Raw genomic sequence first — 23,662 nt, 5'->3', positions numbered from 1 at the left:
TCCAGGGTCCCTCGGGCTCCCAGGGTCCTCCTGTAAGGCCCAAGCCAACGTTTTCACCACTGTACTGGCAGTTCCGAGATCTGCTACAATACCCAGCGCTTTGCTCTTTCCAAACCTACCTCTAAACACGCATTTTTCACACAAACACACAGTAACAATCAAGCCCAGGAAATGTAGCAGGAAGCATTTGTGCTCACGTCCTGCTCTCTGTTCTACCAATAACAGCATTTCTGACATTTGTCCTTATAGTCTGAACCAAGATTACACTGAGCAATGGCTGGGGTCTCTAGTCATGACAGCGATACTTGTTTCCTTCTCTTTCAATAAGAACAGGCACATTTTGAGAAGGAATGTAAACCCCATACAGCATGCTTTGTACTTAGTGTTTTTTCAGATATTCCTACGCTAGGGCATCCATGTCATGCCTCTGTTAGATAGTAGTGCAGGGCAGTAAGTGGATCTGCTGGCCTGAACCACTGATGCTGAAGATCCAGTGATCACATTAGACATCCTGATGCCTTTTGTTAGATTAGGCAGAGGCCTAGCCATTGGCAACAGGAGTGCATTTTACTGCTTAGTTTCATCTGAAAGAGGTCTCATGTGCCCTGAGACCTCTCTGCAGTGTAAACCAAAGAGCAGACAGTGGTCACGATCAGGAGATTTGCTTCAAAAGCACATGCCTGACCTGGATTAAAATATTTAGGAGCATCTGTAGATTTAGGCTAAAGCTAACCTGGAAACCAGGACTGGATCTAAATCAGGACTTGACCCCACCTCCAATTTTAGTGTTGAGAGACCTGGAGCATGAAGAAGACATCAGAAACTGCCTGACTAGTGTTTTTAGAGTACTCGTGAAAATTACTGAGATGTACTGAAAAATTATTGTTAGGACATTTTCAATAATTTTTGCAAAAAACACCAGCTCTGTTCTTATTTGTGAACCTACTAGATAGGCTTGCTCCCTGTTCCCTTCAGTATGAACAACCGAGCTCTGAGTCCAGTTCAACCACTTCATGGAGCTAGCCCAGACCTGTGTTTAGTGGGCAGAGAGGTTCAGTCAGAGCTACTTGTATGACTGCCACGTGCACTCTTACAGCTTCTTTGCTTTACACCAGAACATGGGGTAACTTCACAGATTTTATGGATCCCCAGCATTTCTGTTACTGCCTTGTTAATGGATTCCAGCCATTAATTTGAAATTGAATCTGTCTCATTCTAACTCTACTCCTATACATTTCAAGTATACTTCAAAGTTCATTAATGAGCTTCAGTAGCCTTAATAAACCCAGGTTGTGCCATAACTACGAATGTCTAAATCACTCACTCTGAGTAGTTCAGATCTTTGCATTCAAGTGCAGATACTCAAAGGCATACTGCTGCATATAGACGCAACCACACACATTCATACTCATTTCTAGTGCTGCTCTCACAGTACTAACAAACAGGATGAACTCTGAGCCATGAAGTTCTTTTAGTGGAAACACAGATGAAATCATCTTTCACCTCCAGGTCACCAGTGTGATTCCATCAGAAAACAGGACTGCTGACTGAAAGTTTTCAGTTGGACACTGAGAGCTTAAGAAACCCCATGATCTCAGCACAGCTGTTAATAGAAAGCAAACCTAGCACTAACTCATGTCACTTTTGGCAGCCACAGCAGAAAGGCCAAACTCCCAAATCAGCATGGGGGCTGCACGGCTCTTTTAGCCCAGAGGTGGCTCCACGGTGGACAGTGCATTATCCTGGCAGGGTGGAGTTTGGAAAAACTTGTATGGCAAACCTTTGGACTATCCCTGTCCCTGGGTTAAGAGGAGGTCACTTTTCATCTCATTCTCTAGGGTCCCTATTTATAGAAAAGGAAAAATATAGGAAAGGGTAGCCAAAAGAGCTACTTGCAACTTTTATTGCACGTATGAGAACAAGCTGAATTCTGAAATAAGGGTCTGAACCTCCTGGGGCTGGATCTGAAACTTATTTATTTCACTCAATCTGTGTTCAGGTAGAAATTCCCAGTGACCTGACTAGGAACCGTGTCTCTGCAAGAGCTAAGGACTTATAAAAGTCTTCAGAGTCCAGACCCTTCACAGCAAAGTTTGCCTTCACATTTCACTGATAAGTTGCCTGAGACACTTTCTCTCATTCATTCTGCTGATGTGCAAAAAATATTCCTCTTCTTTGGACTAATCCATCCACACTCTTTTGCTTGAAAATCAAGGCAAAAATTAAATGTCCATTCCTCTGCTTACCAGTGTTCTGCAGAAGGAGAGGAGAGATCGACTGCTTCTGCTGCTCACAGAAGTATAAAGATGTAAAGCTACCGATTTGTAATGATGATGCAGGCACAAGGAGTATGAGTTTGAAATTCCAGCCTCTCCAAGAGTCTGCACAAGGTGTAGGTGCCAGCAGTTTTCTTCAGCTGGCTGAATGGAAAGTTGAAAACAAATGTGACAACCTTTCCCTGCCAAGGGAGGAAGATAAGTGTTAGAGAGATGCATTATTCAACAGGGAGTTTATTTTCATGCCACATTCAGATCTGGGCACCTAGTTATCACAAAGTTGACAAAACAAAGGGCACTGGAACATGGAAGAAAGGAGCCTGCAAAGTTGTCAGTGAGAAGGACTGGAAGAGCTAAATCTACAGAGTTATGGAGTAGGATGGGATTCAAGGTCTGTAAGAACTCAAACAAGAATTTGTTGAGTGCCAGAATGAGGAAGGACTGATCTCTTACAGATGTGCAGCTCAAGGCTGGCGATACCCTTGGGTAGCTAACATGCAAGCCACTGAATAGTTATGTTTCCATAACATCTGAAAGAAATTTTTCCACACTTACAAGGGCCCTTTCTAAAGTGTAGTCACTGATAGCTAATAGGGAGTGAGCTCATGCTGCAACTTCAACTCAGCACTCTTGTCTTTTTCTCAGAAGTGAGTTTTCATAGAACCTGTGAAAACTTAATATTTTAATCTATTAAATGCATTTGAAACTGGCCAATCAGTTCAAAACTCTGTAGAGGGAGACACACATACACACAAAACAAGGCACAGCCTATCTTGTTTCTGAAGAAAATGAGGTTAAAAGAACTTCAGGATGTAAAAATTAAAATTCTAAGTCATGAAGTATCAAGAGTCTTGTTTCCCTGTTAGGACATAGGATTTGGGACATCTTGGCCATGCCCTGAGCCATGCCAGCTTTTTGGTTGCTTCATTCCTTGGCCCAGCACAGCCCTCACTCAGACAGCAGTTCCCATTATGTGGCTGATAATGTGCAGCTGAGTTTATTTAGGCTTCATACCTTAAAGGAAGGTCTTTTACATATTAAGAGAGGGGGAGAGTTTGCCTGTGTGTGAAGCTAGAAGAGTGAAGAGGTTGTTTAATAGCTAACCTGTTTGATCAATGTGAGTTGTACTATGAGCACATTGTTTGGGGAACTCTTGTGGAGGGAATGCTACAAACAACTTCTAAAAGACTGGGCTTTAATGTGGGTTAAGCCCTCTGTAAGAGGGAGGGGTTGGTATTCATGGGTGAGCCTGTAATGAATGCGCCTGTCTGATGCTGGCCTTGTTGAAGGCCAATTCAGACGATGAATAACTTTTGTTAAAGTGAATGGCAATGTAATTGCTTCCTGAGGAAAAGTGTTTGTGTGGGTGGTGAGAAGGGTGGAGGTGATGATCTCAAATAGGACAAGTAAATGGTAGCTCTGCTCTGTTGTCCAAGCCAACAGGCTTGCAATGAAGTTAAAAAAGGGAGTGATCGGGCTAGTTCCGAAGCTTTCCAACAGTTAGAGACATTGTATTAAAATAAGTAGGCAATTTTCAAACGTGGTGGTTAGTCTCCAGTGCTCAGGCCCCCTGCAGCTGCAGAAGGGTTGGGAGGTGACAGGGCAAGGGAAAGAAGTGTATGACATCTTAGGGCAGCTGATTTAATGGGGCTAATGCAGCTTTGCCAGTTCATCAACTCAACAGGTACTCAGTGTTCACTGACTCATCTGAGAGAAGTGTTAGCAATAGGTGTCAGGCAAAGCAGTAACACCATGCTGCATTTGGGTACCTTTTTGCCTGTGTAGTCCCCTGGTGAACTTAGGTGGCTGGAACAAGTCACTAGTATGCTTTCTTCATTGGGTTTTGGTATTGACTCGAACTGTAGGAGTTAAAGTCATAGTAGCAACTTCACACTTGAATGTGCCTTCTTTTCTTATTAGTATATGTATAAATGGGCCACAAGAACTATAGGATTATTCTTAGCTGCTTCTCTCAATAAACTGGCTCTTCCAACCCAATATTACTTCCTCCTGCACCCCCTTCTCTCTATTCTTTGTTCTTTCTACCTCATCTAGATCATTTTAAAGCCATATTCAACCCCTGCTAAGATAAAGGAAATGTCTTCCAGTGGCCATTGATGGGAAGGGTACTGTACTTTATGGGAGAGTTACCTTATGCAATACTGCATTTGTTGTGGGTGGGTTTTTTTTTCAGCTTCCCCCATGGGTGACTATCCCCGAAATGGAAGATACTTTCCCTGCAATGAGATGTTCCTCTGCTCTATCACCCTGAGTGGATTTTGTTCATCTCTGCTGCCAGTCACTTCTGGGCTTGGGTGCTCCTTGCTGCCTGCCAGGAAATCCTTCAAATACTGTAATAGGTGTTGGTGATGCACAAACTGCTTCTTAAAAACATGGAGAGGGGGAAACTCACACAGGAAAAGAAAAATAGGTAGTAACTGGGTCTTTACTGGGGTCTTTTCTCACCTACAGTTCAAGAAATTGGATCTGAACGAGTGATCTTCATCTAGCAATTCAGGAGAAGCTGAAAGTGAATCCAAAGCCCCTGTATGCTCTGCTGGTTGCTCTTGTATAAATCAAATCACTTGACCAGCCTCTATAAAAGCATTATGCTTGCCTCTGCCTTCTGTAGGCATCACGCCTTAGGGCTGCACTGCTGGAAGAACATGCACCTTCCTCATGCACACAAAGCTCTGTCCTTAACTCCCACAGACATACATGGACATATATTGTGCTTTCAGGCAGGGAAATACATTTCTGACCTCAGGCACCCAGGGGTACCAAATTGCTGACAGGGTGACTCAGCCCACAAGATACTTGACCAGAAAGCCCAGCAGGGCCCAGCGTATATGATAAGATTCCTGCCTGTCATGGCAGTGTTTCTTTTGGACTGTTTTCTTCACTGTCAGTTAGGGGAAAAATGCTAAGTAAATAGGCCTCAAGCAGAGTCCAGCTCATGAAAGGGCTGGCAGCTCTGATAACCATGTTCGCTCTCACAACTCATACATAGAAAGCCTGTCTCTACATGTTGTACAGTCATTTCCACTGTAGCCATGGGAGAATAGTCTTGCCATGTTAGCCTGCTAGTGTTTGATAGGCACCTTGCACTGAAGTATATGTCAGATGTGTGATTGCAAGGATTATGCTGGGTGATAGGACTAAGATAGTTGGAAGACATTTTGAGGACACCCCACAGGAAGTAAGAGGGTAGTGATGTTGCTGCAGCTCCTGGGAATACACTGAAATGGAAAACTCCTCTCTGGTGCAGGGAGGAGTGTATGACAGGCTGGACAGGGCAGGGAAGGTATATCTGCACCACACACTGCTGCTCCAGGGCTGCAAGCAGGAGAGCCATCCATGGTGATGTTTCACTCAGGCTGCTGAGGTCTGTAGAGTAAGAAGCCTTTATGTGACCGCGTTGCTCCCAACACCCAGGCTACTGTCTGCATCCAGCACTTCCCACTCCTGCTGCAGGCATGCTCTGGAAAAGTAACATCAGGAAGGCTCAGTCAGCTGTGGTGTCCTCAGAATCCTCAACTCATAACAATGAAAACAAAAGATGGTGGAGTGTTCACCTGTTCATCCTCTTATCTCCAGTGATAACAGCTCTTTCAAAATATGAATGAAGTTTCAGGCTGCTGACTAAACCATCCTTTCTCTCCTTCACTCCTCTCTAGGTTTTAACTATGCCCATGTCTGAGATTATTCTAGGTGAATACCCTGTGACAGTGACTCCCTGGCACCTTGTTAACCAGTGAAAGCCTGCAGTGGCCCACAGTGTAGTGGTGTTTGGAGAGGGGTGGAAGCATAGCTGCCAAAAGAGTCGCTAGATAGTCTTCACCAACAATATGTTTTGGGAGGCTCAGAAGATGCAAGAGAAGGATCTGCTTCATATGGTGCCTTGGTAAAGTGCATAACACTGCCAGATATTGTAAACTTTTAGCATCTAGTATGTGAGTCCAGAAAACAACTGGAGAAACATAGGAGGAAGGGATGATGGGAGGAACTCAAATACAGAGAAATTACCTTGGGTTTTGGAAATTCCAGAGCCCCAATCTGAGTTTGAGAGAACATGCACAGAAAGTATCTCTGCTTGTCTTGTTCCTGTCTAGGTATGCACAATTGTTGTGTAAGATACTGACTGGACATTTGGCTATTCTTATATTACATTTTTATGTAAATACAGCTGCCTTTGAATGGCAAAATCCACAAAAAGAAGGTGACAGCCTAAATACAGTGGGTGTTTCTATTTTCCCAAGGTATTGAGAATTTGAGCCAGAGAGGGGAGAAAAGCTGAGCTTTCCTTTGCCCTGCATATGTAATTGCTGAGTACAGTAACCTAATGAAAAGAACCAGTGCAGGAGTTTAAAAGGATTAGCAACCTTAAATGCTGAACCACGTGAACCACGAAATGCTGAAAACTCTTCACAATCTTACCAGAACAGCACGTCTCTGGCTCTCCTGGAGGAAACCTTCTGGTCTGTCTGAAAGCAAATCCTGGAAATTCCTGTGTGCTTAACAAACAGGCCGTCTCACAACGTGCCATCCTGCTTGTTCAGAGGGTGTTGGAGATAGGGAGTGGTAGATACTGAAGTCATTTGGGTAAAATAACATACTTGGCATTTGTGGGGTGCTGATGCTGCAGCCAATCCCTTTTACCCAAGCATTCAGGCAAGGGGCGAGCCATGGTCCAGCCCAGACACACTGTGCAAGTGGTCTGGCAGCCTGTGTTGATGGACTTTTGTGACCCTGATGAGGACAAGGCAGGGCTGCCAGGCTTACTCCCAGGGCCCCAGGAAAGCCACTATCACATAGCTGAAGGAGTCTTGGACCCTACTCTCCTAGATACCAATGCAGCATGTGTAGAGAGATTGGGACATGCATGGTCTGTGCTACATACTAAGCTTCAGATTGGCCTTAGCTTAATGGAAGTTTGAGACATGAGAGGAAGGGTCAAATCCAGAAAAGTATGTTTAGAAATGTAACTGCACCATTTTTTTCAAAATTGTAATCTACTAATTTCAGAGTGGAGCCATGCCTGGAGACATCCACCTTTCTGAACTGAGGGCTAATGTTAGGCTGGGCATATAGAGTTAGGCTGATACATCCCTCTCCATCTGTCACACTCTCTGCTGCCTTCGAGGGGTGGATAGGGAAATTGGCAGAATTCCTCCAGACTAAAAGAATGAAGAGTTTAAAATGAAGGCACAGAGCAAGAAGTTGCTTTATTTGTGCCCTGTTTGTAATCTCTAGGTAATCCCTTCACTGCTTGCACAAAAGCAGCGGGATGATGTGCCATATTACCACCATAGAGGTGTGGGAGCTGCAGCATCAGCTGTCACAGCAGAATTATTTTGTGGTTTCTCTGAGACCACAGGCTCTTCAGTGCTCCCTCTGGTTGTTTCTGGGGCTTGAATAAGTAATCCTCGTACATCCTCTTGTGAAGTGAGGAGATGGAGAAAAGTGGATGTGACGAGAAGAGCAAAGATCAAAACCAGCCCTGAAACCTGCCCCCTGACTCAAAGAGAAGACCAGTTATCCAAACTGAGTGGGCATGTCCTCAGGAGCCTGGAGGAGAGGTCACAGAAGCTCACAGCTGGAGCCTGAGTCATCTTAGAAGCAATTCCTTCATCTGTTTGCTGCATTACCTGTAAATGAGATATCTTCTACAAGGCTTGTACAACATGTCGGGGTTTGTGGTAATCAGCTATAGGGCACATCTCATGCTGCATTTAGAGACTAATTTTAACAATAGTGCACCTCATTAAAGCAGTTGGTATATTCTGTGTTTTGTGGGACATGTTTGTTACCATACAGGCATAATATATTTATCAGAAGGGAGCATATTGTTTGTGTAGCTTTTCTTCTACACTGTAGCACTGTTCCTGACACTTAGTGCCTAAACCCATTTTGTATGCATCAAAATTCTCAGTGATTAATTTCTCTGCAGCCCGTAGAGGAGCCAGGACATAACGCACCAGGCTGTGGAGGCTCCTAAAACGGAGCTGTATGAGAAGAGCTCCTGCAGTGGCGTTCCTTCAGGGTTTTTACTTGGACATCGCAACCAGAGGAAGAGGGGTTGAATGCTTTGCTTGTGCTGTCCAGGCTACGTATTCTGAAGCCTAGCCACATCTCATGGGGCTGTTTGAAGACCAGCTTCTTAATCGTTGGAAGAAGCTTTATAAAATTGTTAAGGTCTTTTGACTAAAGGCCCTGGAGATATAAGGTATTATTATGATGCTATGTAGTCATAGAGATTTAATTGAAGGTATTTAACTGCAGTTGCTGTAAAACAACTGAAATTATACTTGACCCCCTCTTTGGAGCAATGCTTTTAGACATTGCTTTTAGATTAATAAGGCAGGTAATGCTTAAATCCTTACTGTCTTTCCTGAGGTTTTCTCCAATATGCCTAATGGGGTTTTCATAATGCAGCCAGATTGGCAGGTATAAGGAATTCTAGTAATTATGCCCCCTAAATTCCTTGTACTTCTTTCCAACTGAGTATCTCTAGGATCAAAGTAAACATGATAACAACTGTCTGTAAATGACGTTCTATGGAATGACATACAGAGAATCTGGCCTGACAAAAAAATTATCAAAGAATAAGTGGTTTTCCCAGTAAATCTGGGCCAAGACAGAGTCCCAAATAGACTCTTACTGAAAAACCCCTTCATGTGCATGTTTACAGGTTACTTATTCAGTCACAGGTGTAGAAATTCATGTGGTCTCCCAATTTAAGAATTAATAAAGGACGAACCAAAGAGGCTTGTTAATTTAGTCTAGATGCTAATCTGAACTTTGGTTGAACCTACTTGCTCAAGTAATCTACCCATCGAACGCCAGGAGAAGAGACTTTTTCTCATGTACAGCCAGCCTAACAAAAATGTAAGCTAACCTCTAACTGAGATGGTTATGGAGAAGAAGTTTTCCCTGTGGGTAGTTTGTGTGGGTGTGTGTGGAGGAGCAAGCAGGCACCTAAACAGTGTCTCTTTGTTCAGGGAGTTCCTTGCCTGGTTCCCTGTGTCATGGGATGGGCAGCTGGAAGCACCCAGTCACAAGCATGTCCCACGGCAAATGGGGGTGCCAGGGTGCCTCCTTTCTCCTGGTCAATGTGCTCCTGCTTGTGCACTTCAGCTTCTTTTGAGTTAGACAGTAACTGAGCAGGGATTTATGTGTAGACCACCTGTGCCTTGCTCAGTCTCGCTGAGGTACCTTTTAATGGATCTGACTTAGTTCCCCAAAGTGATCCAGAGACACCTTCCTGCCTGAAGGCAAATTGCACTAGATGGAAGTGCTGGGGTGGCCAAGGTCAGGAGCTAGTACTTGTGCCCAAAACCTTCCTTCCCCACCAGTCGCAGTGCTCCTCCTCGAGCAGCAGGTAAAGCTAGGAAGTGTTTCTGGGGCTTGCCTAGTGTCATGCAGATATGGCCAAAGCCTATGTCAGACCAGACTCCTAGCCTTGCGTGTCTCCCACAGGAACATTATTCCTTTTCTATACAAATAATAAACTGAGCTCTTGCAGTGTAGTCCTGCAGGTTACATGTGAAACTCCCATTGATGGCAATAAGATTCAAAAGGCAGGGTCACAACCACCTACTTGACTTTGAGGATTGGTCACAGATGATATGACAGGTGTCACCCCTCCCTGGTGTTAAAGGTGGTAGAATAATTTGCTGATGAATTCTTGGAATAGTTTTGATGAATTTTGCAAAGACATGTTTAAATAAAACGTTAGATACACTTTTCCTTAAGGTTTTCAGAGAGATTGTGATTATTTTTACTCTCAGTTATAAGTCTAAGAATAATCCATTACTCCATCATCCTTGGCAGGAAGTGAAGAAATATACTGGCTTCAGAAGCTAGAGAGTTACCTGTTTATTTTGAAATAAATGTTTATCTGTGCTATTCCTGACACAGCATCAGCTTTCCTGTTCCACCCTTACCATTTAATGTAAGGTCATGCACTTTTGTCCTAGTTAACTCAAGTCCTGCAACCGTATAAGTTTGTGACATCTTATTTCATATTTTTTTTAGGTCAGACCAGCCTCATCTGGCTGTTTCAGTAAACAGGCACTTGACCGAAAGCCATTCATCTTCACATACAGCAGGCATATGAGGCAATGGGAGTTGTTCAGTTGTTTGCCCAGTATTTCTTGTGAAGTCATTATTGCTTTTCTCCCACTGTCCATGCTCAGGGCCAAACATTGCTTTGTTCCTGACTTGCAAAATGAAAGGAAACAGAGGACAGTATGGGCAGGGGAATGAGTCTTTCCTCATTCTTCTGGCACAGAGCCACAGCACAAGCTTTCTGCTGTATCACGGTTATGTGCAAGGAAGCCGGGAATCAGCTCTATTCCTGGCCCTGTCACCAGCTCTGGGGACCTATTTCTTGGCTGCCTGGAAACTCATGGGTTCACTGTCACCTTCTCTAGTGGAGGTAGCAATGGTAACGTCCCAAGGTGTCATTTCACCTCATGTTCCATGTAAGCAATGTTCCCATGAAACAAAGGCACCAAGCTTCCTTTTCTGGCACTACACGCTCCCAGAGAGCAGCTTGCAGTCTGCTCCGCTGTGTTTACAGCCTCTTGCCCTGTGTGGCTTCCGAATCTGCTGGTAATTTTTTGTATCTTCTGCAGGAGAGGACTTTGATTAGCTCATAAAACTATGGACAGAGCCTATACAAATATGTGTACTTTACAGGTACATGCTTGAGTGGATGGCAAACTGTCAGGGAAGGAGAAATTACTTGGTTAGATTCAATTTTATGACTTGTAAATTTTGCTCCCCATACAATGGTTAACAGGAATGATCTAAATGTTTCTTTCTTCCTCTACCTCTTCCTGCCTGAGGGTTTTTCTCCCTCCACTCTAGCAACTCACTGCTGAAGCTGGTGCCACTTTCCAGGCATGAAGCAGTCAATGAGCATTTCTCCAGCACGATAGTATTTCTACCTCTCTTCTACCCTGCTTCTGTGTCTGCTTGCTGACACCTCAACAAGTGAGTGACACTCACGTTCTCCCATCTGCTGAGAGAGTGGTGGTAAGCCGCTCTGTGGGACTCTGCACAAGCAATGGGCTGTGCTCAATGTCATTTCACACCACGCGAGAGCCAGGTGAGAAACACATCCCACTTCTGGCAAAAGAGCAAGAGTTCAGAAGTGTTCCCTGCTTCTGCTTGGAATGAAATGAAAAGCTCTGCAGGTATCTTCCCCTCCTGGAAAGAGGCAGGAGCCTGCTAGCTGGGCATTAGCTGGGATGCGGGAGACACATGCACAAATCATCTGTGTATGTGATTCAGTCATGGGCTGGAGCTTGGTTTTCCCACATCTAAGGCAAGTGCCCTAAATACTGAATCTCTTCTGCAGTGGCTGAATTTTGCTTTGAATGTCTTGTATCCTTGTTGAATATGGCCCCATCGGAGATCTCTCATTTTGATCACTCCCGTTAAACAAACCTTACTGATTGTCCTGATCAGTGCTTCATGCTCTCTCTCAGCTTTTTCCCAAATACATTTGCCCAGATGAACAATTTCATCCCATTACCTAGGGTTGCGGTTACCTAGGGCATCGATATTTACTAGGCTTTTCATGGCACTTTGCTCTTGACCACAGTGCCACATTGAGAAGCTTTCATCATTTGATCCTTCCCTCTGCTGGTAACAGCCAGGCAGCATGCCCTGTGCAGCCATCTTTGCTTTCAACATGATATTGCACCACCAAAGCGTAAGACATTCAGGTAAGTTTTGAGTTTTGTGTCACTAATCTTTGCAACAGGCTTTCATGCTAGCCCCTGCATGGCATTCAGTTCCCAAATGTGGCTTAGCACACCGAAGTTGGCTCTTGTCTGGCCTACGAGCAATGAGGATCGGTGGCCCGGTGATGGCCCACAGTGTGTCATCTACCACATTTTCTGTTGTCTTTGTTTTTCAGCTCTCTTGAGTGAAAGGCAGCAAGAAGTAGCCTCTTTCTCAATAGTTGTAGTATATAAAGCAATAAGAAGTGCCAAACCTGCTAATGTTTAACTAATTGGGGAGCATAGTTTTCTTTCTTTCTTTTTTTTTTTTTTTATAAAAAGAACTTGAACAAATCCCTGCTCCAGTTGTGACTGAATTTCAAGTGTACGCAGTAGGTCAATGGCTTTTCTAGAAACAGTTACCCATATCAGTTAGTGTCTGCGCTACCTTTAACTGAATTGCCTGAAATAGCCCTCCCATCATCTAAATTTAGACTTTAAAATACAGCTAAAGAATGTTTGGTGGTCTAATGAATAGCTAGCCAGTCCTACTACAGGATCCTGTCTCTGAAAAGTAAATTGCTATGAGCACTAATACCACATCTCAAAAACTCATTCAACTGCAAGCTTCGTCAGCTTTAATCTGTCTTAAATTGTCTCTGGCTATTTTGTTTCCCTGGTCTATTTGTCTCTGAGGCTTTTTTATGCTGTAAAATATAACAAGATATTTTGTTGTGAAGTGAATTTTAGTTTTGGCTTAGGTAATGACAGCTATACATCCTGAAAGATGATAGTATTATGTAAAGATGAGCATATAAATTATTTGGCAAAGAAAAAAAAATTTAACCATCTTTCTGTCTCTTCTTTCCCAACTTAAAATCTAATACATGTCCTCCATATAAATTTATTTACAACAGTAAAGAACAAGCTACAGAAAAGAGAGGCATACGTTAATACATACAATAAGATTTATTTCTTTCCCTGATGATTGTGGGAATACACTTAAGCATAAAGTAGAAATCAGAGGTGTATATTGGAAGCAACATGACACTGACCTCTGCAGCAACTCAACAGCTAAAATCAAAATGAAAGGGAATAGACCTACCAGCTGATTAGATTCAGTAGTTTCATTCTTTACATGCTCTTCAGTAAGTTTTCAAAGTATGGGCTTGGATTTCTGTGAAATTTATCTTGCTAAGATTATGCAGGAGGCTGGAAAAGAAAGAAGGATGAAAATCAGAGTTCACCCACAAAATAACTCTCCTTCCCCACACATACACCACACAGCAACACGAGATATCAGTGGCAGAAGGTCATGCAGATAATTGCAATAATATTATCTGCTGTGTCTCGGGAACTTGGCTCCTCTCAGAGAGAGAGTGATAAATTAGACCTTGTCAAAATTCCATTCATGGAAAAATCCAACATTGCTAAATCTGGAACCAGGGCAGTAAACTCCAGAATTTCCCAGAGAAAATAAGTTCTGGAATTTAAGTTTTTCCAAAGTGAAATGCTTCTCCCTGACTGAATTTTGCATGTTGGTTGTTTGGGGGATTTTTTCCCCTTAGAAAAACAACCTGAACAATATCTTGTGCCCAGTTCCTGCATGCCTGGGAACCTGAAACTCTGAAATCCCTGGCCTAAGCTGGCTCTGCAAGTTTCCAGGCTCCCTAAAGTGCAGCTGTGAGTCTGAAATTCCTGAGTGAGAGAGAGATTTCTGTGGTGGAGTCGCCATAAAACCAGGTACTCTGGAAGCAAGGCTTCTCCATCAGCCTGCAGCAGACTAGCAGGAAGCCTAACTGAACAGCATTTTGTCAACAGAACTTCCTCAAAACTGAGCAACTACTACAAAACCTTTTTAGCTTTGATTAGTCAGATTGGAAAATTCTTGACCAGATGTGGTTTAGGTCTTTCTGTGAGTTCTGCTCAGTCCATTGAGTTCAATTCACATGGCCAGGACTTGGATGTATTTTGCATTCTTGATGTCCTTCTTAGTGGGTTTTGCCTCTTTCATGTATTAAGTCCTACTTCACACATTCCACCTCCATGCTAGAAATGTGGTTTTACATCTTGGGCCACTTCTTTTCACTTCTTTTACAGCTTGGGACACTTCTTGTCAGGCTTTGACTGCCAACGTCTAGATAACAATGGTGAAACTCAAAGCGACAATGTTGGTACATGCATTCACAGCCCACTGAGACAAACGGACTTCTTCGTTTCTCTCTGAATATTTGCAGCCCACTGTACATAGTGTCAAGCAGTCTGGGCTGCATTGTTCCTGCTGGGTCACATTAGAAAGTTCAGTCTGCAATCTGTGGCACAACTGTTAAGACATCATGGACCCAGGGGTAAAAGTTTATGCCTTGCTCAAGAGTCTCCCTGAAGACCACTCCCTGTTAGTAATAGCTAGTGACTTTGAGGCAGACAGACATGATGTTAGCAGTCTCAGTCCTCTATAGAAATTTGTGTGTTTTAGCAAAGAAAAAAAGTCAGCCTTGGTAGATTAGCAACTCTGGCATAGTTTACAACAAAGTATGTTTGTTTTGAATTAAAGATCTCTGTTTCACTGAATGTGGGCACTTCCTAGTCTAGGCATATCCTGTGGAACTAGAGATTTGGAGGTTTGCCTATTAGAGGAGGACAAACTTTGTACCTATTCCCCAGTCAAATGAATGCTGGTTTTCAGTGGTAAAAAAATAAACACATTTATCATAAAAACATGAGGCTGGAAAAGCAGAGAAGTTCCTTGCTGGGATACAGATTCTCCTGTTTGGTATTACTAGAGAAATTGAGGCTCGGGGCATGTATGAGAGAGGGGATAACATGGTTATTTCAGTGGATGGCTGGGAGGGCTTAAAACCCATTAGTGCCTTTGATTAGCTGAAATGTAAATGTCAATAGCACTGGCAATTCCTGCTTCTATCAAGAAGTCAGCTGTTCCTTCTCCATTCACTCTCAGTATCTATACCAAGGATTGCCCAACATTATGATGCTCCAGAGCACTGTGCCTTAATGTGTCCTTCTTGAAATGCCTGTAAACCGAAGAATAGTATTTGTGTTAATTACCTTTTTTTTTTTTCCTAAATTAACCAGCAAGGTATTACCATCATAGAAAAATGATACAGAACTTCTTGGACTACGGCCCAGATGCTTTCTGTGATGGTAAATCAATTGAAATGAATTGATGCTGAAATTACAGTGGGAAACATCTCTAAATTCTTTGTGTGATACTGAAGCATATTCCTGTAAATTAGCCCTGTTGGCAGTCATTTTGCTAATTCAGTTTTAAAGATCAGGATCAAAATGTTGCACTAGATGGTGATATTTGGAAGGCAGGATCTCCAAAAGCAGGTTCTTTAGACATATTCAACAAATAGGTAGGCAATGGCTTCTAGATCCATAATAAAATAGAGAGGCCTTTTCCAGTAAAAAAGTGTTCCTGTTTAAATGGTGACATGAATGCAGTGAGTCACATTAGTTGTCCCAGCCAGCTTTCATTAATGATCTACATTTAACTTCTGTCCATATGAAATATGGCTTTATACTTGTGGCATCTCCATAAGCCTCTTAAAAGTTTGCTTTAAATCCCATGACATTCAGACAGACGTAGGCCAGGTCCTTGAATAGAGTGTTTCAACTCTGCCAGCCGAGAGGCAGTGAGTGGCTTGAGTACAACAAATGGCATCCAGTCCCTCAGAGCCCCCATGGGCAAGCCCCAGGAGCAAGGATGCAAAGAGAGGAGTGGTGCTAGGCTGTGTGGCACCATCTTGGAGAGCAGCATATGGGCAGCTGGGGACACAGCGGTGGCCCCCCGTCCCTTGGCAGATGATGGGGTGTTCACGTGCTGCCTCTCTGCAGAAGGTGTGAGTGGTTCAGCTTGGGGCAGATGTCCCTGGGGCTGCTCTGCCTGCATCTACCCTGCCAAGGCAAAATCCCCAGGAGAACTCACACTCTTCTCCTGGTCACTGCAGCTTTGCATGCTCAGCCCTCACCCTTGTCCTTCAACAAAAGGCTGTATTTACCCCTACCACTCCCATCTGGCCTTCAGCAATTAATCTCTGCCTCTAACTGCAGCACATTCTGTGATAATTCGTTATGTTAATCCCAAGTGTCAGTGAGCCACTTAGAGGCTTCCTGGGACACAGTTCTCTGCTTCTCTTTTGGAATAAAACCTGGGTTTTCCAGTGATGCACATAAAGAAACAACCACATTCTCTGGCTTTCAGATACATGAGGCTAAAGTTTGGTTGCTCCTGTGCCTATAGCACTGTGTTCTTATCTAGCTTCAAATTTTGGATAATAGAATTAAGGGGACCTAACTATGCATTTGAACCTGCAAGCTCCCCTTCCTCTTTCAAATGCAAATCTCTAGGTCGGAGGCAGTAAGGAATTAAACATATTTACACTATTACAAGCCACTCTGTGAGCAGCAGAGCTAATGAAGCCTGGTTTTGTCCTGTCTGCACCCTGCTGCTGATTCTGATGAATCTTTCAAGAACACCTTTGAGACTATTTCTGCCTTCAGTGGTCTTTAAGATCATCCAGCAGGCTAAAATGTTGCTGGGGGGTGGGATGGATGACAGACAGAAGGGGATGCAGTGGAATCAATGACATATCCTTTTCTTGTGAAAGCAAGCTGGAATCCCTCTCACTAGCAAATTCAGTCACCTTGCAGCAAATTCAGTCACCTTGCATTATCTAACCTGGATTCAGCTCCTCTTCCCCCTCCTCTCCCACTTAATGGGGTTGTACTGAGGGTGGGGGCAGTTTATAAGATGGTCTGTCCTGGTTGTGGGCGTCAGAGAGATTGAGGACAGATAAACCAGTATGGTCTGAAATAGGGTTGTGTTTTCCTGGCACTGATGGGAAGAGCTTGTTGCTGCTCTTGGCACACTTCCCACGCAGGCAGCACCTCGGTCTCCTGCCGAGACACAGCAGATGAAAAGAGCATGGTGATGCTGACCCACCTCCTGAGCACACATTTTGGATTTAAAGAGGGAGCGGAGGGAGGGCATCCTGGATGTGTACAGGGAACAGTTTGTGCTTGGTCCCTCCAGCTAGTGCCTCCAGGCTGGAGATATACAGTCTGAGAGAGAAGTAGCTTGAGCTACCACTGACTCTGGTGTCCTATGGCCACTGAGGACTGCTGGAGATCCTGGGGCAGTTTTCCCAAGCAGTTGGCCCCTCAGAAGCTCTGAAGCTGGGCTTCAACAACCCTTAGTTGCCCGAGTACCACTGAGGATCTGGAGTGAAACACACACAGCACCTCTCCCAGAGCTCAAATAGGTTCTGAAGCCAACAGCAAGTTATGGGTGTCCTTCAGCTAGGTCACAGCGGCTTTAGATCTCAACTAACAGTGGTTTTCTTTTGGTTCTCCAGGTAGCTGAATGCCACCCACCTTGGGTCTGTGACTGAATGAAAAAAATGGAGGAAAGTTATGAAGCTAATCCGGGCTATTTTATTTCTTTTTTTTTTTTTTTTTTAGTTTTTAGTTTTTAGTTTTTTCTTTCTCTGCTTTCAAAATTTTAACTTAGATACAATTCATTTTAAAATAAATTGGGAACATTAGAATCCTGAAATGATGGTTCAATTTTTCTCCTTTTCTTTCCAACTAGATTAGTTGGGCCATGTTCTGTCTGAACTGACAAATGTTTTCAAGTGCTCTAAACTTGCTCTTTTTCTTCTTTTTAACTGAATGAAATATTTCTCTGGTATAGCATTCTCTGAATCCAGCTAAGCTGTACAACCGCATGTTTCACTTTCTTCAGCTAGCCATTGGCATAAAGACACAGTTAAGGATCTCTGTGTTTTTGTTTTTAAATTAAGGTTTTTCTCCTTAAGGCTGTTGCAGCATTGGTATTCCTCAGACAGGGAAGAACTGCATGCAGGACTAGGAAAACCTGAGAAATTGCAGGAGGAGCCATGGGCTGAATAATAAGCTCCAAACAGTCTCTGTAGTATCATAAGAGAAGCATGTTTCTGACTCAGAATGAGGAATAGGTTTTCCAAAAGCACTAAGCTTGGGCCCAAAAGCTGAACTCCGGACAAAATCAAAATAACAAGGCTCTGAGCTTTCCTGCAATCAGCCAGTGACTTCAACTCTTGCTGTTTTTAGCTTAATGTCAAGCTTCCCTACCAAGTGTTTACATGTGACTCTGCTAATCAGGCAAACAGAGCCTGCAAATGAAAGAGCAGCATCCCTGCTATCAGTGTCTAGCACAATAAATCCAGTCTGTCCACTCCAAATGGCTCTAGGCCTGCTTTCCCAGCCTTCCTCCTTGCCTCCTGCCTGGGGCTTCTCAATCTTAATGCAAAAGCAATAACGGCCTATTCCTTAGGCATGCTTCCTTAGCATATCGTGCTTTCCTGGCTTTGTTTTTAAACCAGCAATAACCGAGGGAACAGAAGGGCTCGTTAATCCCAGGGAGAAGCTGCATGCCCAGCAGGGACACAGAGCAAGCTCGGTGGCTGTGGGGCCAGCGGCCAGCCTCCCCAGGAGGCTTCAAAGACCAACTAACACTAGGAGGGGTCCCTCTGAGCCCTGGGGTCAGCTTGAAGGCCTTGCTGGCTGAGATGGCTCAGCTGCCTTTCACGGCAGATGGGGAAAGAAGGACTTGAGAGAAGCTTGCTCGGGGCCACCGAAGCACGAGCTGCAAGCAGGCTTCATGAAACGCCATGTTCCCTCTGAGCTTTTTCATGTTAAACTAAGGCGGTTGATGATGCTGAAGGGGAAGACAAAGGGAATTGAGAGCCCTTACCTGTGCTTCCCTGCTCACATCTGGGCCTGACCCATATGGCAGGCATGGGCAGAAAGATTGGTTAGTTAGGTTTAATAATCATTAATGAAAACTGTGGTCTTGGTGATGAACTGAAAAGAGAGTTTTCTTATGTTTTTTGCAAGAAACAGGAGTCACAAAAACATTTCTGTACCTGTTGTAAAAGGATCAGTACAAGCCCGTTGTGTGTTTCTTGGTGTCCAGCATTTGAACACTGTTGACAGTGCGTCATCTGATTTATGAAGATAACCAAGATCAGATGTTTTTGGCATTCTGAATGCTATCTAGACTTTTCTGGCTTTCATGCATGAGAAATTGAAGGCTTGGATCCCATACCTGCTTTATAACTCTCTCTTGAGTTGTAGAGTCTGTTTTCCGCAAGTCAGATCACAACTTCAAGAGGCTGGCAAAAAGCCATAAACCTACATACATCAATAGATGGGAATGAAGTCATAACTTATAATGATGCTGAGTATTGCAAGATCTTCTAATCAACAGCTAAAAGAGCATGATGGAAGGAAAAGATGGTACAGGGATGAATCCTGAGATGGGAACATGGACAAAAATCTGATTTCTAGGAGCATGAAAATGTTTGTCTCCTGAGGACTCAGTTTTGACTGACCTTTCTTGTTCATTTTTTCTTCCATATCATGATTTTATTGCTTTTATGGAGCAGATTTCAGAGGAGTCTGACACTGCCTCAATGGGAAAGCAGGAAGATGTATGCTGAGCTTATTGCAGGCAGTGGTTATGATTTCATTATAGAACACTAAGATTGTAATTTTGTGTGCTTACACAGAATGTTTAATGCACACATTAAGCTAGATGCATTTTATTTCAGTTTGTATAGCAGCCTAAATGGCATAACAGTATGATACGCTTGTTTATTTGACATTAAAGCTTGGATTCAGTGCTTAAGCATCTTGTTGAATTGGGGGGCCATGCTGTGATTTAATGGTTCAAATAAGAGTCTTGTTAGTGACCAAAACTCGGGGATCTGTAAATTCAGAAGATTTTCAGACTGGTGGGAAATAATACTGTACCAACATGGTAACCTTGCTGACCTTCGCAACCCAAAACCCAGTAACTTTAATGAGGCCTGTAGATGCTATCACAGTTTTCTCATGTCAGGTCAGTCTACAGACTGATAATGTGAAGGTTATAGGGTGAATTGTACAATTCTGAGGGTGGAGTTTACTGTCGCAAACATAAAATGCTTCAGAAAACTTAGATTTCTCCTACTAGTTTTGTGAACATTTTTTTTCCCCTTCATATTACTTGAAGATGTATTCCTCCCCATTTAAAACTGATTTACTGCAAAAAGTAGATATTGAAACTGGGTTATTTCATTCCAAAGCTTACTAAGATATCGGAGCTGATGTGGGTTTGGAAATAGTAGGACTGTATCACTCTAGTTATTAATAACACAGCTACTATTTGAGCTCAGGAAATACACCTGTTTAAGCACACAGAAAAAATTCAGCTTTTGATAGCCTATATTTTCATAACCCGTTAGTGTAAGATGTGGTATATTCCATAATGTTGAGTTTGTATCTAGAAAAGATCCTTGCATTAGGAAGACTTCAGTTTTAATAAAATGAGTTAATTTAGTATTATGGGGAAAAGCATCTAACAAGCAAAGTACATTCCTGCTGTGCACTGGCTGTGTGTTCAAACACCAAGGTTACTGAAATCCCCCAGCTGAAGGCTCAGCTCTCTTCCCTTCCCCCAAGCTATGCAGTGGTAAAGGACAGTACTGACTGCAATAAATTAAATTTAAAAAAGGCTGGACAAGGGATCCCTCAACCCTTTCTCCTTCAGACTGGCTGCCCTGAAGGATCAGTAGAAAATTCAGCATCTGAGGACTACAGAAGTTTAACTGTTTAATGGAAAGAACTATTTCAATTTGATGACTCCAGCAGAATCAAATTGATCTAGCAGAAAACAAAGAGATTTAGCAATAGCCAAGGTTTCTTCTTCCCCTGTGTCAGTTGTATTGCAAACAATTGTTGACAACCGGTTCTCCCTGAAGAACATACCTCAGGACATAGTGGAGGTGCCTCTTTTAGCTTCGAGGCCCACAGTTTAGCTAAGACTTAACTGTTCTTTCAGCTGCCTCAGAAAGGTGTGTTTCCTTATTTAAATAATAAGGTTGGTGTTATTTAAATATCTTGCATGTATATTTTTCCCTTGTTTAGCTTTAGGCTGATTTCGCCATCACTGAAAATCTTGCTGTGACTAATGCTCAACAGCCACCAGCAAGATGCAGGGAGTTACCCACTTACCAGATATTTTGTGATTTGGTTTAAAATCTAGGCACTGGTTATTTAGGCTGTGAGACACTTCCAGACCTGTAAAACCTTACCTGATAGCTCTTTGTAGACTACTCACACTTCTTGTCCAAGCTATGCTCACCTCTCAGGACAGCTTTGTGTCTGCCAAGTGCTGTTGTTGGCACAATTGCTTTTGCTTTGCTGTGACCTATGGCACTCCCATCCAGCCCTTTTTTTTTGGTGGCTGCAAACTTGAAGGAATGGCTGCATATCACCCTCAACAGCAGTAGGGGTTCTGGGAAAATACTCAGGATCCCCAAAGCATTCTTCCCTATTCAACCCTGTTCTGCATGGGGAGGGAGGAGAGGTGCAACCTGTTCTGCAGGACATTCCTACCCTGCTGTCAGGAGACGCCTGCCAGCTTTTCCCCTCTGGACAAGATCAGGATAAAATGATTTAGATTACATTACTGATTTGATAATGAGTTTCCTTACTTCCCCTCCCAACTTTTGTGTGAAGGGTGGCATTCAACCCAGCTGACACTAACTAGCAGTCTCATTCCCAGGGCAAACACCTTGCAGTGGGGCTTGTCACTGTATTAGAGTACAGGCTGGTTATAACAGGACAGACTTCCAGTCTACCTGTCCCCACTGCTTCACTGCCCCTCAGCTGGCCAGCTCAGAGCATGCATGTCATGCAATTTAAGGAGGATATCAGGATGTCATCTGTGCCCAGAGCTCAGCTTCCCCACCTGCTCCTGAGCCTGGACCATGACAGCAAAGTGGGGCTTCTCCCATGATTCAAACTATGACTTATGGCTTCTCAGTGGTTTCAGCTCCCTAAGCTCCTATTATATTATGCAGCATATATGGCTCTTACCTTAATGTAATGAAGTTACTGAGTAACTATTTATTTTTGCGATTAGCTTTTACACCCACTCACAAGCTTTTAATTACTGAATTCCCCACATAATTCTTTAATTCAATTTGGTTTGACCTTTCAGTTAGCAGGGAAATAAAAGAAAGGTGAAAACTGTGTTAGGCCATGGCATTTAAAGCTGGGGAAGAATCCTTGGCAGCAGTGAGCCAGGGCACACAGGCTGAGGTGGGAGAGTGTGGCAGGACAAAAGCATTGGTCCACATGAAGAAGACAGAGTATTTTGTCTTCTCAGAGGAGAAGGCTTTGACACCCTTGCTGACCACTCAGTGAAATACATCTCTTAGCCCTAGAGACCCTTTCTTTGCATTTTTTTCCCAGAAAGAAGAGGACTGACACTGAAGTTTTTGCTGTCCCTCCCATCCCATTGCCACAGCAGGCAGCTCTAGCTGTGCTCTAACTGCAAACTGTGCCCCATAAGCACAGCCCTGTGCAAACCTGCCATACCAGTCAGAGCTGTGGGGCAAGAGACCACGGAAAAAATAGGCCCCTGAGACATGGAGAACAAGGAGAGGTTGCTAATGTTATACAACAACCATCCCCAGCTGTTTGGCGAGCTAATAGTTGGCTTCCCCTGGACGACAGCCAATGTGCCAGTCCAGCGATGCCTGTGCCGGCGGATGTTTGGGATTCCACAAGGAATATTTGATCCTTGTCCAGCCAACCCGGATGGCTATGTGTCTGCTTGGAGTATTTGCACTGCAAGGTGCCGGATTAATGATTAGAGAGATTAAAATCTACAGGTGCAGTCTGGGTTGTGCCAATGAAACCTGCTTTTGACTGCCAGCAGACCTGAACCTGAGTCCAAAGGGCCATATCTAGGGGTCAAACTGCTGGTTGGACTGTAGGTTGTTCAGTGCTTGGTTTTTCTGTTGAGATTGCCAACAAGATAACATTCAATGCAGGCCGTGTGGCTGACCTTGGGATCTGTCCTGAACTGGACTGGTTATGCCGATTTAACTTGCATAGAGTCTTGATGCAGGGTGCCAGAAAAATCCCAGGGAGGACACCAGCAGCCACAAGAGGAATGCCTGGCTTTTTGTGCAAGTCCTTCATGTGAAAACAAACCCAGTCAAACAGCTTCATTAATCTTGGTTTTATCATATGAAAATTTTTGAAGCTTTGGCACGGGGGCAGATGGACAGAGGACAGGCCAAGGGTAATTGTCCCCTAAGGGTAAACTAGAAGACACAGCTTGACCACTGTCACACCTCTGGTGACAAAGGTGGGGAACTGGATGTATATAGTCAGTCATGACTACTCAGTGAGGTGAGAATCATTTGCTGGCTGGTTTTGCTGGGATCTTGTTTGTTTTGCAATGGTGATTCACCAGAAAGTGATTGCAATGAGTTTGATAATGAGGTCAGTGGGTGCTGATAGGAGCAGAAGAGTTATTATCATGATTCTTAGGGAGATTTTCTGAAATTAATCACTTAAACAGGAATGGGCAGCATTCACGTGGGTATGCTTCATTTCATGTCAATAGGGATTGACATGAATTCCTCCCTTGTCATACAAGGATCCCCTACTATTTACAGGCTTTTGTATGTTATTGCTTTCCTAAGAAATTCAAACCCACTAAGTTGCTTTGAATGGGTTTGGGTCTGGTGATGTCAGATCCATTTAAAATAAATGGGTTTAGACCATAAAGTTTCAGTAAAAATCTCG

At 43.5% G+C, this 23,662-nt stretch overlaps 1 long non-coding RNA gene across 1 annotated transcript; it reads right to left on the bottom strand.

The window, feature by feature from the left end:
* Positions 1-1,959: 1,959 nt before the first annotated feature.
* LOC141920949 (uncharacterized) lies at positions 1,960-13,323 on the bottom strand. Its single transcript, XR_012622504.1, has 3 exons — positions 13,116-13,323; positions 4,046-5,757; positions 1,960-2,458 (listed from the first exon to the last, which is right to left on the bottom strand). It is a non-coding gene; the product is annotated as an uncharacterized LOC141920949 (long non-coding RNA).
* Between the last annotated feature and the right edge of the window lie 10,339 nt (positions 13,324-23,662).

Source organism: Strix aluco, chromosome 3 (assembly GCF_031877795.1).
Source record: "Strix aluco isolate bStrAlu1 chromosome 3, bStrAlu1.hap1, whole genome shotgun sequence".
NCBI lineage: Eukaryota > Metazoa > Chordata > Aves > Strigiformes > Strigidae > Strix > Strix aluco.
This window is presented reverse-complemented; position numbering and strand designations above follow the sequence as displayed.